Here is a 13,711-nt window from a genome sequence, read left to right on the forward strand (position 1 = left end):
TCACTGATACTGACCATGTCTATATACGTTCTGCCACAAGAGATTATATGGAGGAGGTCAACAGTTGATTATTTAAGATACTAATAAAAAGGAAAAGGCTACAGAGATATCTCTAGAGCTAAAAAGTATTACCCAGCTGTATAATGAGTATGCAGTCCCTTTTGAGCTTTGGGAGGTTTGTTTGGAAATTCTCCACTTCTCAAATTATGCTGGAGATGCGGATAGTGGCATTATGCGGGAAACATGGATTAATTTTCCATTGTTGGTTTCAGAATATGGGTCTATTGAAGGTTGATTGGTGCCAATATAGATCCCACATCCTCACCAGAAAATACAATTTTCACAGTGGTTCCCAATATTGGATATTTTGAATTCGTTCCTCTTCATCTGCGTCTGGGAGACTCGAAATTAGGTGAAAGTGTAGCTACTGTTGATTATATAGAATCAGAACCTGTGAGTTTGACAGAAGTGAAGGTTGGTCAGCAATATGAGGCGGTTTTGACAACATTTGCTGGGCTCTATAGGTACAGGCTTGGTGATGTCGTGAGAGTTACCGGCTTTTACAATTCTAGTCCGCAGTTGCAATTCATTTGCCGAAGGAACCTCCTCCTTACAGTCAATATTGACAAGACAACCGAGAAAGATCTACAAATATCTGTTGATAAGGCCACAGAGCTCTTAAAGGAAAAAATGTGGATTTGGTTGAGCTCACAAGCTATGCTGATCTGTCAACTGAGCCAGGTCACTTTGTAATATTTTGGGAGCTTAGTGACAAATTAAATGAGAAGTTTCTTAAGAGATGTTTCTCAACAATGGACGGGACTTTTATTGGAAAACGTTTTGAAAGAGTACCTAAATTATAAATTTCAGCAGCCATATCAGCGGGCTTTATATTACAGTTCATTACTGATAAATCATCGCATGTGGCAAAGGAATGAATTCCTTGCGGTTCTTCTCCATATTGAAGCAGATAATCTTCTGATTTTATCCCGTGGATAACTTAACGGGCATTCTTGAATGCTATGTTTCAGGTAATATGACATCAAAGGAAACTGAGTTCCTGGTTCGGGATATTGAAGAGTTTTGTTTTTTAAAAGGGTCCTGTAGCTCCAAGCAAGCCGCTTTTTCCATCTCAGCAAGTGGAAGAGAGAATTGTTACACTGGATTCTCGCACAAACCATTATTATCCTGTTGAGGGCCTGAGTGAAAAAGATAAGAATTCTATACTGCTTCATTACATTCAAACTTGAACCAGATTTCGGTTGCCTATGTTTATTTTTAGCAATGGGAGTGACACCTGTAATGCCACCTATTCACTAGATTCAACAGATTCGAGTGGAAGGAGCGCTATTCTCTCTTCAGGAAGCGCTGATTGTTTTTTTTTTAGTTTCATTTATTAATAATGAAAAAACAAATCCCTGGTCTTGGGGGTCGATTTGTTTTTTCCATTAGCAGCATGTATTTATTATATTAAAAATTTATTTGTAAGAGGGGAGAGAGTTCTGAGTGCTGAGAGGTGTGTGTAACAGAGCTTCATTGTACAGTTTTTGACAGAGATTTTTAATGAAATTACACAGCTCTGACTTCTGAGATTCCTGTGGTATGATAATTTAGCATATGTTTTTCTTGTGTTTCATATGTGATCTGTTATGTTTCATTTCACTTCATGATCATTTCTAATTGAACAAATGAAGTGTTTAGGTAGAATTCATAGTATTATATGCTCTGCCTATAAGTTTGTTCATATTTAATGTTTTCCTCTGTTTGACAAGGATTCATCTCCTATGCCCTTGTCAGCTCCTCAGCAGTCTTGCCATCTCATTTAAACTAAATTTGGTGTTAAATTTCTTGCCTACCTTGCCTCAGTCGATAATCTGTGTTTTTTATTATATTTCTCTGTTCAAGCTGTTACTTTGCCCATGCAGCCCAGAAAAACCCCGTCATTTTATTAAAAACCCCAAATCAAACTCTTTTATCAGTTTACTAGCCTAATATCAGTGTTACCTTATTGGTCATCTCATCTATTGAAGATTTTACGAGATAGACCGGAGAGAGCCTTCTCCTACCCCGTAGGGCTAGCTACGAGGCTAAATGGTTTGATGTTGCCTTGAGGTTTACCTTTCTCAGCCTGAGGTGAAATTTCAAGCGCTAACAGGGTCCATACCTAATAGGCTTTAGCTTTTTACCTTCACCTTGCATTCTGTCCTTGTTGATATACAACCAGACTTGGTCACCAACTTGAAAACTATGCTCCATCTGATGCTTATCATGCCTAGCCTTGTATTTGGCTTGGCTCTTTTCCAGTTGTTCCTGTACTACCTGGTGGATCTCCAAGATATGTTCAATGAACCTAGTTGTCTTGCCCACATCACTGTGTCCATCAACCATGGTATCTTTACCAAAGACAAAATCCAAAGGAGACCTTGGTATGAAACCAAAACAGGTCTCAAAAGGAGATCTCTATGTAGAAGAGTGTTTTTCTCTGTTGTAAGCATGCTGCACATAACACAAGTGTTCATCCCAAAGCTTAGGATGTTTGCTGCAATATCCTCTCAGTAACTGGATCACTGTCATGTTTACTACTTCTATCTGGCCATCTGTTTGTGGATGAAAAGCTGTGCTTTTCTTTAGTTTGGTGTCCAACAGCTCCCACAGACTCGACCAAAACTTCCCCACAAATCAAGTGTCTCGATCAGATACAATAGAAGTGGGTAATCCAAAATGAACCCATACATGTTCAAAGAATAATTTTGCAATCTATTCAGCTATAATATGTTTATTTCAAGGTATCAATATACACAATTTGTTGAACCTATCCACAACAACATATAGATAATCGCGACCTTTCCTAGATTTAGGCAATCCTCCAACAAAATCCATGGAAACACTTTCCCAAGGGTGAGAAGGAACTGGAAATGGAGTGTACAAGCCTAGTTTTCTGTTACTGGGCTTGCTTTTAGCACACATAGCACACCCTCTTACATATCTAGAAACTATCTCATTCATTTTCGGCCAATAACAAAATCCTTGCAACTATGCAACTGTTTTACTTACCCCGTAGTGACCTGATATCATAGAAGTGTGTGCTTCCCTAATTATCTTTACTCTCTCAATTCGTGGAATGTAGAGTTTCCCACAATGATATAAGAGTCAATCCTTCACATGATAATCCAATTCTTCTACTCTTTTGCCTTGACTGAAAGTTGTATATACATCTTTAAAGTCCATATCCTGAGCATATTGTTCTATGTAGCTTTCATGTAGCACAGAATTATGCTTAAGTATGGTAGATGCATTTATAATGGGTCTAGATAACATGTTTGCAACTTTGTTATGTATGCCCTTTTTATATCTGATGACTAAATGAAACTGTTGTAGAAAACCCATCCATCTATAGTGTCTTGATTGTTGCAACTTAGTTTGGGAGTGTAGATATTGAAGTGGTTGATGATCAGTATGTATTACTGTCTCCTTTCCCCTTAAGTAATGTTTCCACTTTTTCACACTCTGAACTAATGCATACAATTCTTTATCATATGTAGGATAGTTAACTACTACAGGATTAAAAGTCTTAGAATGATAACATATGGGTTTACCGTGTTGTGTCAACACTGCTCCATGGCATAGTCAATGGCATCAGTTTGGATCTCAAATGGTCTTTTTAGATCTGGCATTGCTAGTACAGGTGTTGTACTAATCTTTTATTTCAAGGTTTCGAAGGCTTTCTGATGTTTGCCTCCCCACTGAAACACCTTATTCAATCCTGTTAAAGCATGTAAGGGAGTTGCAATTGAGGAAAAGTTAGAAATGAACTTCCTCCAATATTGTGTTGCTCCTAAGAAGCTTCTCACTTCTATAGCATACCTGGGTTTAGGCCAGTTCACAATGACTGCCACTTTAGAGGGATCTATTTTCAATTCACCTCCCCCTACTATGTGACCCAAGTAGTTTAGAGATGTTTTTCCAAATTCACATTTTGAGATTTTAACATAAAGTTTTTCTCTTTTCAAAACATCTAGTGTCTGCTTAACATGCTTTAAATGTTCTTCCCACGTTTTACTAAAAATCAGAATGTCATCCAGGTACACAATAACAAAATCATCAAGAAAAGGTCTGAGTACATCATTCATTAGTCTCGTGAAAGTAGCAGGAGCATTAGTAAAACCAAAAGGCATAACCAGCCATTCATACAATCCTTGCTTTGTTTTGAAAGCAATCTTCCATGCATCTTACTCTACAACCCTGACCTGATGGTATCCACTATGCAAATCCAGCTTGGTGAAATAAACAACTTCCTTCAATTGATCTAAAAGATCATCTATGCGAGGAAGGGGATAAGGATTTTTTATTGTTATCTTATTCAGTGCTCGGTAATCAATGCACATTCTCCACGAGCCATCTTTCTTTCTCACCAAAACGATTGGTGACCCACATGGTGATGTGCTAGGCCTGATGACCCCTTTCTAGAGCAACTCCTGCACCTGCTTCTTGATTTCAACATTCTCTAATGCAGACAACCTGTACATTCCAATGTTAGGCAATGGAACATCTTGCTGCAAAATAATATCATGTATTATTCCCTTTTTGGGTGGCAGACCTTTAGGTTCTTGAAATAAGAAATCATACTCTGAAACAACCTTTTCTATATCAGCTTGTTGTTCAGCATTACAGCCCTCAAATACATTGGTTTTATCAGGTTTCTTTTCCTTTACAACCATCAGTAATAATTGTTTGCATGAATTTATCATTCTTTTCATATGTCCTGAGTTTATGAGAGTATAATTATTCTTGAGCTTATGAGCTCTTACAAAGTATTTGATTCCATCTTTAACAAGTAGATACTTGTTATCAGCTCTATATAAAACAACCTTTCTATCATACAAGTAAGGACTTCCTAAAACAATTCCACATATATCTAAAGGAATTATGTCTAACTCAACCTCATCTACAAATGTTGACCCAAAAGAAAACTTGAGTTTGCACTGTCTAGTCACTTGTAGTTGTGCTTTATCATTCAACCATCCAAATGGGTATGGTTTCTTATGAGGTGTAGTTGCTAATCCAAAATTCTTTACAATTTCTTCAGAAATCAAATTTACTTGTGAGCCACTATCAAACAAAGTATCAATCTTTTGATTTTTGGAAACAACTCAAATATGGAAAAGCTCATGTCTTTTTCTCTCATTTTCTTCATCAATAACAGATTGAGCAGAATTACTAGTAGATTCTTCAGAATTCTTACCTTTTATACTTGTGGCTGCAATAGTTGTTTCATCTCCTGAGTCTGACCCCAAATCTTTCTGAATAGTTGCAACAGTCTTCTTCTTCTTGCCCTCGAACTTCTCAGGTCTCAGCTCTAGATGCAGAATCCAACAATGCTCATCATCATGCCCATCCTTTTTACAGTGAGTGCATGAAGCTTTGCTTTTCTATGCAATGTTAGCCTTCCTTGCTTTCTGTTATCACTGAGGTTTTTCTCAAAAGTTGTAAGAAAGGGAATAATGTCGAGATAACCATAGACCAACCTTTTAGATACATAACCTAGCCAATCTGTATCCAGAGAGGGCTCTCTCTTTATGATTTAACTTTGTTTTTGAAAGGTATTAGGCTAGTTATGAAGTTCAAGGGTTTTGTTTTGGGTTTGGGTGGTGAGATTCCATAGAACAGAGAGGTAAGACAGAATAGTTCAGTCCATTGGGCATGATGGAGTCAAAGAAGATGGCTTTCATGATTTGGTTTCTTAACAAAGGATGGCTTCATAGAGCAAGGTAGTCAAACAGGGAACAAATGAAGGATTTGAAAGCAGATGGAATGGACTTAAATGGGTGAAGGGCAGTTAAGAATCCTTCAACATATTGAAAGAGGGAAAATGGATGATTATTGATAAGGAGCAGTTAAGAATTCTTTAGCAAATAATCAACATGAAAGAATCAGGAAACAGGAGCAATTAAGAATTCACTATTTATTCTAATTCTGAAGAAAACACAGAGAATAATAAAGACTGAATACAAAGTGCAATCAAGCAAATTTTGAAATTAATCTTTTTCTTTATCATTCAGATTATGAAACACAGATGATATAGTAAACCAGAAAACTGTAAAACACAAGATATAGGGGACTTATTGATCTAGAGGTTGATTCAAGATTCTGTGACAAGTCCTTTGCTTCAATTCTTCATCCAGTAGGCCAGACAACAGTTGGTTCCAACAATTTTGTATTCCAAAATATTTAGTATTACAGCACAGTTTAAGAAATCCACACACCACATACTTCTCACCTTCTCCAAAAGATGGGGTATTTATACAACAAAATATGTACAACCAATATCTCATAACAGCTGTGAGATAATATTTAGGTTTAACTAATAAGAGTTTACAAGTAAAATAGAAATAACTAACTGATGTTGTGCTGGAGGCAGGCCTTTAGGGTTCGGCTTGCAGCTGTCTTCTGTAGTAGCTCTGCGCCGACTTCCTGTCTTAATTGATGCATTAATTCTGATCTGCTTTCTTTAATTTCTTCTCTGCTACTTTCAATTCTGCTCTGACATACTTTAATGCTTGAACTGATACTCTTTGACTTGTTTTGATGCTCTTTAATGCTGAACTGACCCTTTTTGATGTTGAACTGATACCTGCTCACCGCTGTCTGGCAAAATAGAACTGCTAACGTGTCTTCCGATTACCATTCCTCTGGTAATTCATGCGCTGATAGTCATGTATTGAGAAAATTTACAGGTACCTGTGTTAAAAGAGGAGGAAACCGTATACTGGAGGGTCGGTTGACAGGCGGAGGAGCTCGTTGATGGAGCCTTTTTCTGGTCTGGAGGCGGTCGAGAATGAACTTCGAACACGGTAGATATCATGTCCGGAGCGTTGTTCGCAGAGAAACATTAAAAAATGACTTTTTTCCCTTTTATTCGACAAAAATGAAGTTTGGCGGGAATTTTTTATTTAAAGGACGGATGACGTCAGCGGGGGTATGGATGACGTTAGCGGGGGTATGGGGTAGATGACGTGGAGGGTGATGTCAGCAAAAGGGTGAATGACATCAGCGGGGGGTGACGACAGTAGAAGGACGGATGATGGTGGTAAGCGGTTTGGCCCGCACCGCTTTTGGGGTTGGGCGGTTTCGGGCCAGGGAGGAGCAAGCAGGTTAAGCAGGTGACGCATGGCAGAGTACAATGGCAAAACCACCCTGTCCCCACAAGCTAACGTTTGGTGATGGAAGGGGTCGTGAAATGATCGTCTCCCATTAGATGGATGGGTGAAGATCTGACGGCGGACAGGTTTCAGAGATGGCGGGAGGTTAACACTATGCGGGCCCAATATAATTAACGTTGATAAATTATATCGGGCGCATTTCTATTGGTTCAGGATGGTTTGGCTATTAATTGACCAGAGGTTAATTGATCCCATTTGTGCGTGGTGGGTTTAGGTTATTAATAAATTCCAAATAAATCTATTAATCCCCGGCAAAACGTTTACAGTTATATTTCAACCGGGGGAGGGAATATTAATAATACAGGGTTTTTGTTATATATTTACATAGTACGGGATGGGAATATAGCAAAGGATTTATATAATAAAAGTTAGTATTAATATGACTTATGAAAATGAACCAGCGCTAAGTTAAAATGTTTAGGAGTTACACTTTAAAACTTAGGCTGTAGTGGGAAAAAAGGGATTTATGGGAAAAACTTGCCAATTTCCTAAGCAAAATAGGGTTTTACTTAGGCATTTGATGAAATGGAATGAATGGCTTGTGAGTGATATTAAGCAAATCTTAATATTTGAGGGGGGAATTAATAAGTGATTTAGGCAAAAGTATGTAGGAGACTTAGTTATGAAATCTGCCTCGCTTGAGTTGCATCAAAAAATATCTGCCTTGCACTTGTGATGGGAGTGAAAGTTAACACACATTTTTAGAAACATAATCCATCACAAGTCTAATTCTGCAACACCAATCTACCTACCCTGCCTACTTTGCCTAGCATTTTTTCCTTCTTTCTTTGGGTGCATTTAGACTAGCAAATCCTCATCAACTTTTATTTTCTTTTCATGGTAAGCCTACCTAAGTCTGCACTTATTACATCGAATGGCTCAGATTAAACTGTTGAGCTCCTTTGCTTCTCTACCTATCTACTTATCTGCCAAGATTGAACAGTTTGGTCAGATTTTATTCTCCATCTCTAAAACAGGAAATTCAAAACATGAACTAGCCAAGATTAAGCTGTTTGGCCATTCAACACTTGTGGCATAAAATAACAAGTTGTGCACAATGCTTTATTTACAGAAAATGAAAAAGTAGTGGAATTTTGGACTTGCACACTTTCCCGGTCTTTCTTTGTTTGGGGTTCATTTCTTTCACTTTTTTCTTTTGACCATTTTATTCATTTTACCCTTTGATTTTTCTTTTAGGGTATACCCTCTTTAAATTTTTTACATTTTTTGATTTTTTGATAATATGGAAACCTTTGCAACAAGGAAAGGGATGAACATATTACAGAGCTCAACCAGTCAATCATGAAATATGACACCTATGGGTATAGGAGTATAACACTTTCCACTTCTACTTTATTTTCTCCTTGCTCTTGCTTACAATGGGTTGGGATGGTCCCCCAACTTCTGGATTTCCATTCTTTCCTATAGCTTCTAGATGAGTAGCTTGTACAAATACCTCATCTATACTAGTGGGATTGAACATGAGGATGGTATGCCTCATGTAGCTGTGTAGACCCCCAATGTACTTCAAAAGAGTCTCTGGTGAGTCTAATGAGATACCCAACATCAATGCTCTCTTTCTGAATTCTTGAGTATACCCTTGCACACTTTTCCCTTTCAACTATCGAAGAGTTTTCCAACTCATCATGGCTTGTTGCATGTAGGCCAATGGATAGAACTGCTTTTTGATTGCAGAAACAAATTCACTCCAGACAGAGATAGTCTTACCACGTCTTTTCATATCAGCTTGGGTTCTTCCTTCCCACTAAACCCAGGCAGTGCCTCCTAGGCATAGGCTTGCCAGCTGAATCTTATTCTTTTCTGAGTCTATGTTCTATACACTACAATACATATCAAGTTGTCTAATCCAATTGTCCAACTTTTCAGCATTTAGCTCTCCATAATATATGGTCAAATCAAATTTAACATATAACTTGATCAAAGATGCTTTCTTATTATGCACAGGGCTATTAGGAGGTGTGAGAAAGCTTTCCTCTTCCCCTTTTCCCTTGGAGTTGTCGTGGAAGTGAGACTCATCTTCTTCTTTATCTTGTTTAGAACCTGAGGAGTCTTCAACCTTATGCTTTCTAAAGTCCTTATACATTTCTTCTACCATAGACTTTATAGCTAGGAAACTTTCTAGGAATTGAGGGTTTGGCCCCACAGAACCTTCCTTTGACATTGTCTTCCGAGGATAGACTCTCCCGATTTCAGGATTAGTTTCCACCAACTCTCCTTCTCCTAATTTGAGCTTTGATCTAGTGAGCATTCAACAACTAAACCAACAAAAGCTTGTCTAACCTTACAACCTAAAGCTCTGATACCACTTGATCTGATAATCACCCTATGAGTGACATCAGTTAAAGATTTATTGAACAAGGTATTACAGACTCATGTGTTGGTGTGTGTTCTGTGTTATTTAAGCAACGGATCGATCAGATTGCCAATACATAGACATTTAAATGGAAAGACAATAGAGAAATACAGTAAGAAAATACAAGAACACAAGAAATTAATATGGAGTTCACCCTATTCTCCAGGGCTACGTCTCCAGTCCAACTTTCAGTGGTGGCCTTGTTTTATTATGTCTTAAGCAGAGAATTACAATGCAGGAGCTCAATATGAGTCACTTGAAGCAGATTTTCTTGGCAGGGTGGTTCTTGGATTCCCCACGCCACTGGTGTGCATAGACTATGTTCTCCCACCAGCTCTATGACCTTCTGGTCTACAATGGAGAGAGCCCAATGTGGTGCTCAGTCCGGACAGATCCTCTCTAGGATGGCTTGGATCTCTCAAGCCTCTGGTGCTCGACGCTGCCTCTGGTCAGCTCGGCCCTCTATCCTCCTTCTGCTTTTCTTTGCTTCACTGTCTTCTTCTCTATGTTTCGATCTCCTCTCGGGATTCTGGTTCCTCTGTCTCTCGGGGTTCTCTATCCCTCTTTCTGACTAACTGATTGACTGACCATGTATTTTGTCTATGTTCATGGCTTAAAGCCACTTGTTTCCATGTCTGTTTGGTTCCTCTTCCACCTCCATCGAATCACCTTCTACAGCTGCTTGGAGTTCCCTGGCTCAGCGTCATCATCAACTCGCAGGGAGTGGCCACATGTCCTCCTATAACTCGCGCCAGCCTGCTTCGTCGGTTGAATTCTTCAATTACATTCGTGGAATGAGTCTTCCTCCACCGTGGCGGTCAAAATGGACCTCAAATCTTTACAAACAGCGGCTTAATCCCTCATCGATTCCACTTCTCCATCGGGCGCGATCTCGGCTGTTAGATCTGGGGCCTCTAGATCCGATGCCATACGCACATTTCGCGCGGTTGACTTGCTCAATCGTTAGCGCACAATCAATGGCGGTTTTCTCTCTCCTCCGCTTGCCACATGTCGATCGTTGAGTGGGATCGCTCCACTTTCACCCAAAATCGCTTACCGTTTGAGGGCACCCTGATCAATACTGCTGGTTTTTCAAAGCGCGGGTCCCGCCTTGTCCTTTAGTGCTTTTTCACTTTTCGCCCTACGGTTCTCCGACTCTCCACATGACCAAACACTCAGGGCTACTCCATTTCATCCCTTTTTGCCCAGCAATTGCGCATCAAAAACCTCCTCTATTTCCCGATCTGGGCCTCCCACGCAGTTTCCATGGGCCTCGGTTAGCGCACTTTGACCAGGGTCCTCGTCGTTCCACGTTGGCTTCCATCACCACTGGTTTAGGGTGTTTTGATCGTTGTTTTGGAATTCTTTGATGTTTGTCCCGACCTGATACAGTCATGGTTCCTTTGACAATTCTTTATGGATCCAATTCAGATCATCCTAACATCCCCCCTTAAGAACAACTTAGGATAGGATTGAATTATGTACAAATATGACACAATAGGAGAAGGAAGGAGGCATTAGAACCTATCCCCCCTTAGTGACAACTTCCTCAAATCCAACTATAAATCGAAGTTTAGTAAACTTCGTCTCTGTGAGAGCCTTTGAAAAGATGTTTGCAACTTGATCATCAGTTGAACAATATTTCACTTCAAGAACATGGTCATGAATGAGCTTTCTAATGAAGCACATGCGTAGTTCAATGTGTTTAATGCGCTGATGTTGGATTGGGTCTTTGCATAGTTGAATGGCACTTTGATTATCACACCAAAGTGTAGTCGAACGCTGTTGTTGAAAGCCAAACTCTGACAGGATCTGACAAAGCCACAGGGCTTCCTTACTATCTTCTATGGCGCCACGATACTCTAATTTTGCTGAAGAAATAGAAATGGCACTTTGTTTCTTGCAAGCCCACGTAATAGGTCCAGAACCAAGAGTGAAGACATAACCTACAGTAGACTTCTGATCATCAGGGTCACCAACCCAACCAGAATTAGTGAAACCAACCAATAGAGGAGATGCTTTTGCACTGTAATGAATCCAAAACTGAACTATACCTCGAACATAACGTAGTATTCTTTTAGATGCTTTCCAATGATTTTCATGTGGGTCTTACATAAACTGAGCAATAAGGCCAACAACAAAGAAAAGGTTAGGACGGGTATAGGTCAAATACAAAAGTTTTCCTACAAGCTGACGGTATAAGGTAGCATCAATTTCAGGGGAAGTACAAGTGACTGAAAGTTTGGCTCTGGATTGAAAGGGAGAAGGGGATGGCTCACAGTCTTCCATGTGAAAGTGGCATAGAAGATCACATGCATACTTGGGCTGAGAAAGGGAAATACCTTCCTTGGATTACAAGACTTGAAGACCAAGAAAATAATGCAAGTATCCTAAGTCTGTCATTTCAAACTGCTTTTTAAGGTTGGACTTCACATGGTCTATAAGGTTGGGATCGCTACTAGTAAGGATAAGATCATCAACATAAAGAACAAGAATAATAAGAGACTTACCCACTTTCTTGGTGTAGACAGTATTGTCAGAATAACACCTAGAAAAGCTAGTATCTAAAAGAAAGCTATCCATTTTGGCATACCAAGCCCGAGGGGCTTGCCCGAGACCATAAAGGGATTTCTTAAGCCGACATACAAGGCTGGAGTTTGTTTGTATAAATCTAGGAGGTCGTTCCATATAGATTCCTTCATCCAAGTCCCCATGCAAGAAGGCAGATTTAACATCCATCTGATGGACTTCCCATTTGAAAGAGGCATCAAGGGAAAGAACAAGGTGGATGGAGTTCATTTTGGCAACTGGGGAGAAGGTTTCAGTATAGTCAATGCCCAACTTGTGAAAAACCCTTAGCAACAAGACAAGCTTTATGTTTATCAACTTTTCCATCTGGTCCAAACTTGGTTTTGTAAACCCATTTACATCTAACAAGTTTTTGTCCCTTTGGAAGAGGAACAATATCCCACGTATCATTTGCCAATAATGAACGATATTCTTCATTCATAGTTGTGTCCCACTTTGGATGGCCTGAAGATTCTGCAAAGGTGTCAGGATCATAATTCGTTGAAGCTTGAGCCAGTAAAGAAGAGTCTCTATCGAAATGAGAACGTGTACGTCGCTGATCTATAAGATCACTTGTTGTATCTCGAGTAGCACAGACCCATTTTGGAAGTTGAGGAGTTGAAGGAGGATCCTAAGAAAGTGGGGGAGGATTGTCATCCTTCTTGTCATCATTTGAAAAAGAAACATTTTCAGAAGTAGAAGGGATAGAGAGAGGTGGCACATCCGCCGAACTAGGCTCATAGGCCGATATATTTTCAGCAAACTTTACATCTCTTCTAATGATAACATTTTTGGATTTAGGTGGAAGAAGTTTATATCCTGTGACATATTTAGAATATCCAACAAAAATACATTTTCCACTCTTAGGTTCCAAGGCTTTATGTTTCTCATCAGGAATATGGGCCCATGCTTCACTTCCAAAAACACGAAAGTGACTTACATCAGGTTTAATTGAGCTCCATGCTTCTTATGGAGTGATATTCTTTAAAACCTACTAGGAGTGTGATTTACTATGTAATTTGCACAGTTAATTGCTTCTACCAAAAAGCTAAGACTAAGTCCTTTAGATTGAAGCATACAATTAGCCATTTCCTTTAAGGTGCAATTCTTCCTTTCAGCTACACCAATTTGTTGTGGAGTATATGGAATAGTATGTTGCATTTGAATTCCATGCTCAGTGCAAAAGTTGATGAATTTGTTGTTAACATATTCTCCGCCATTATCAAATCTTAGCTTAATAATTTGATGTCCAGATTGTTTCTCAGCAAAGGCCTTAAAGGCCAAGAACATGTTGAAGACTTCACTCTTGAGTTTTAAGAAGTATACCCAAGTGCGTCGGGAGAAATCATCAATAAAGTTAAGAAATACTTGTAGCCAGAGAATGAAACAACTGAAAGTGGACCACATAAATGACTGTGCACAAGCTGTAAAGGGGCTGAGGCATGCCAAGAGGCACGTTTTTCAAAACTATTCCGATGATGTTTTATGAGTACACATCCGGAACAAACACCATCTCTACAAGATACCATAGGAAGACTTGTCACCATAT

At 39.2% G+C, this 13,711-nt stretch overlaps 1 pseudogene; it reads left to right on the forward strand.

Moving 5' to 3' along the window:
• Nucleotides 1–232: 232 nt before the first annotated feature.
• On the forward strand, nucleotides 233–863 carry LOC149146205 (jasmonoyl--L-amino acid synthetase GH3.5 pseudogene; annotated as a pseudogene).
• The last annotated feature ends 12,848 nt before the right edge of the window (nucleotides 864–13,711 follow it).

This window comes from Pinus tabuliformis, chromosome X (genome assembly GCF_031772625.1).
Source record: "Pinus tabuliformis cultivar Carrire ecotype Pingquan chromosome X, CPIR1, whole genome shotgun sequence".
In the NCBI taxonomy this organism is placed as follows: domain Eukaryota; kingdom Viridiplantae; phylum Streptophyta; class Pinopsida; order Pinales; family Pinaceae; genus Pinus; species Pinus tabuliformis.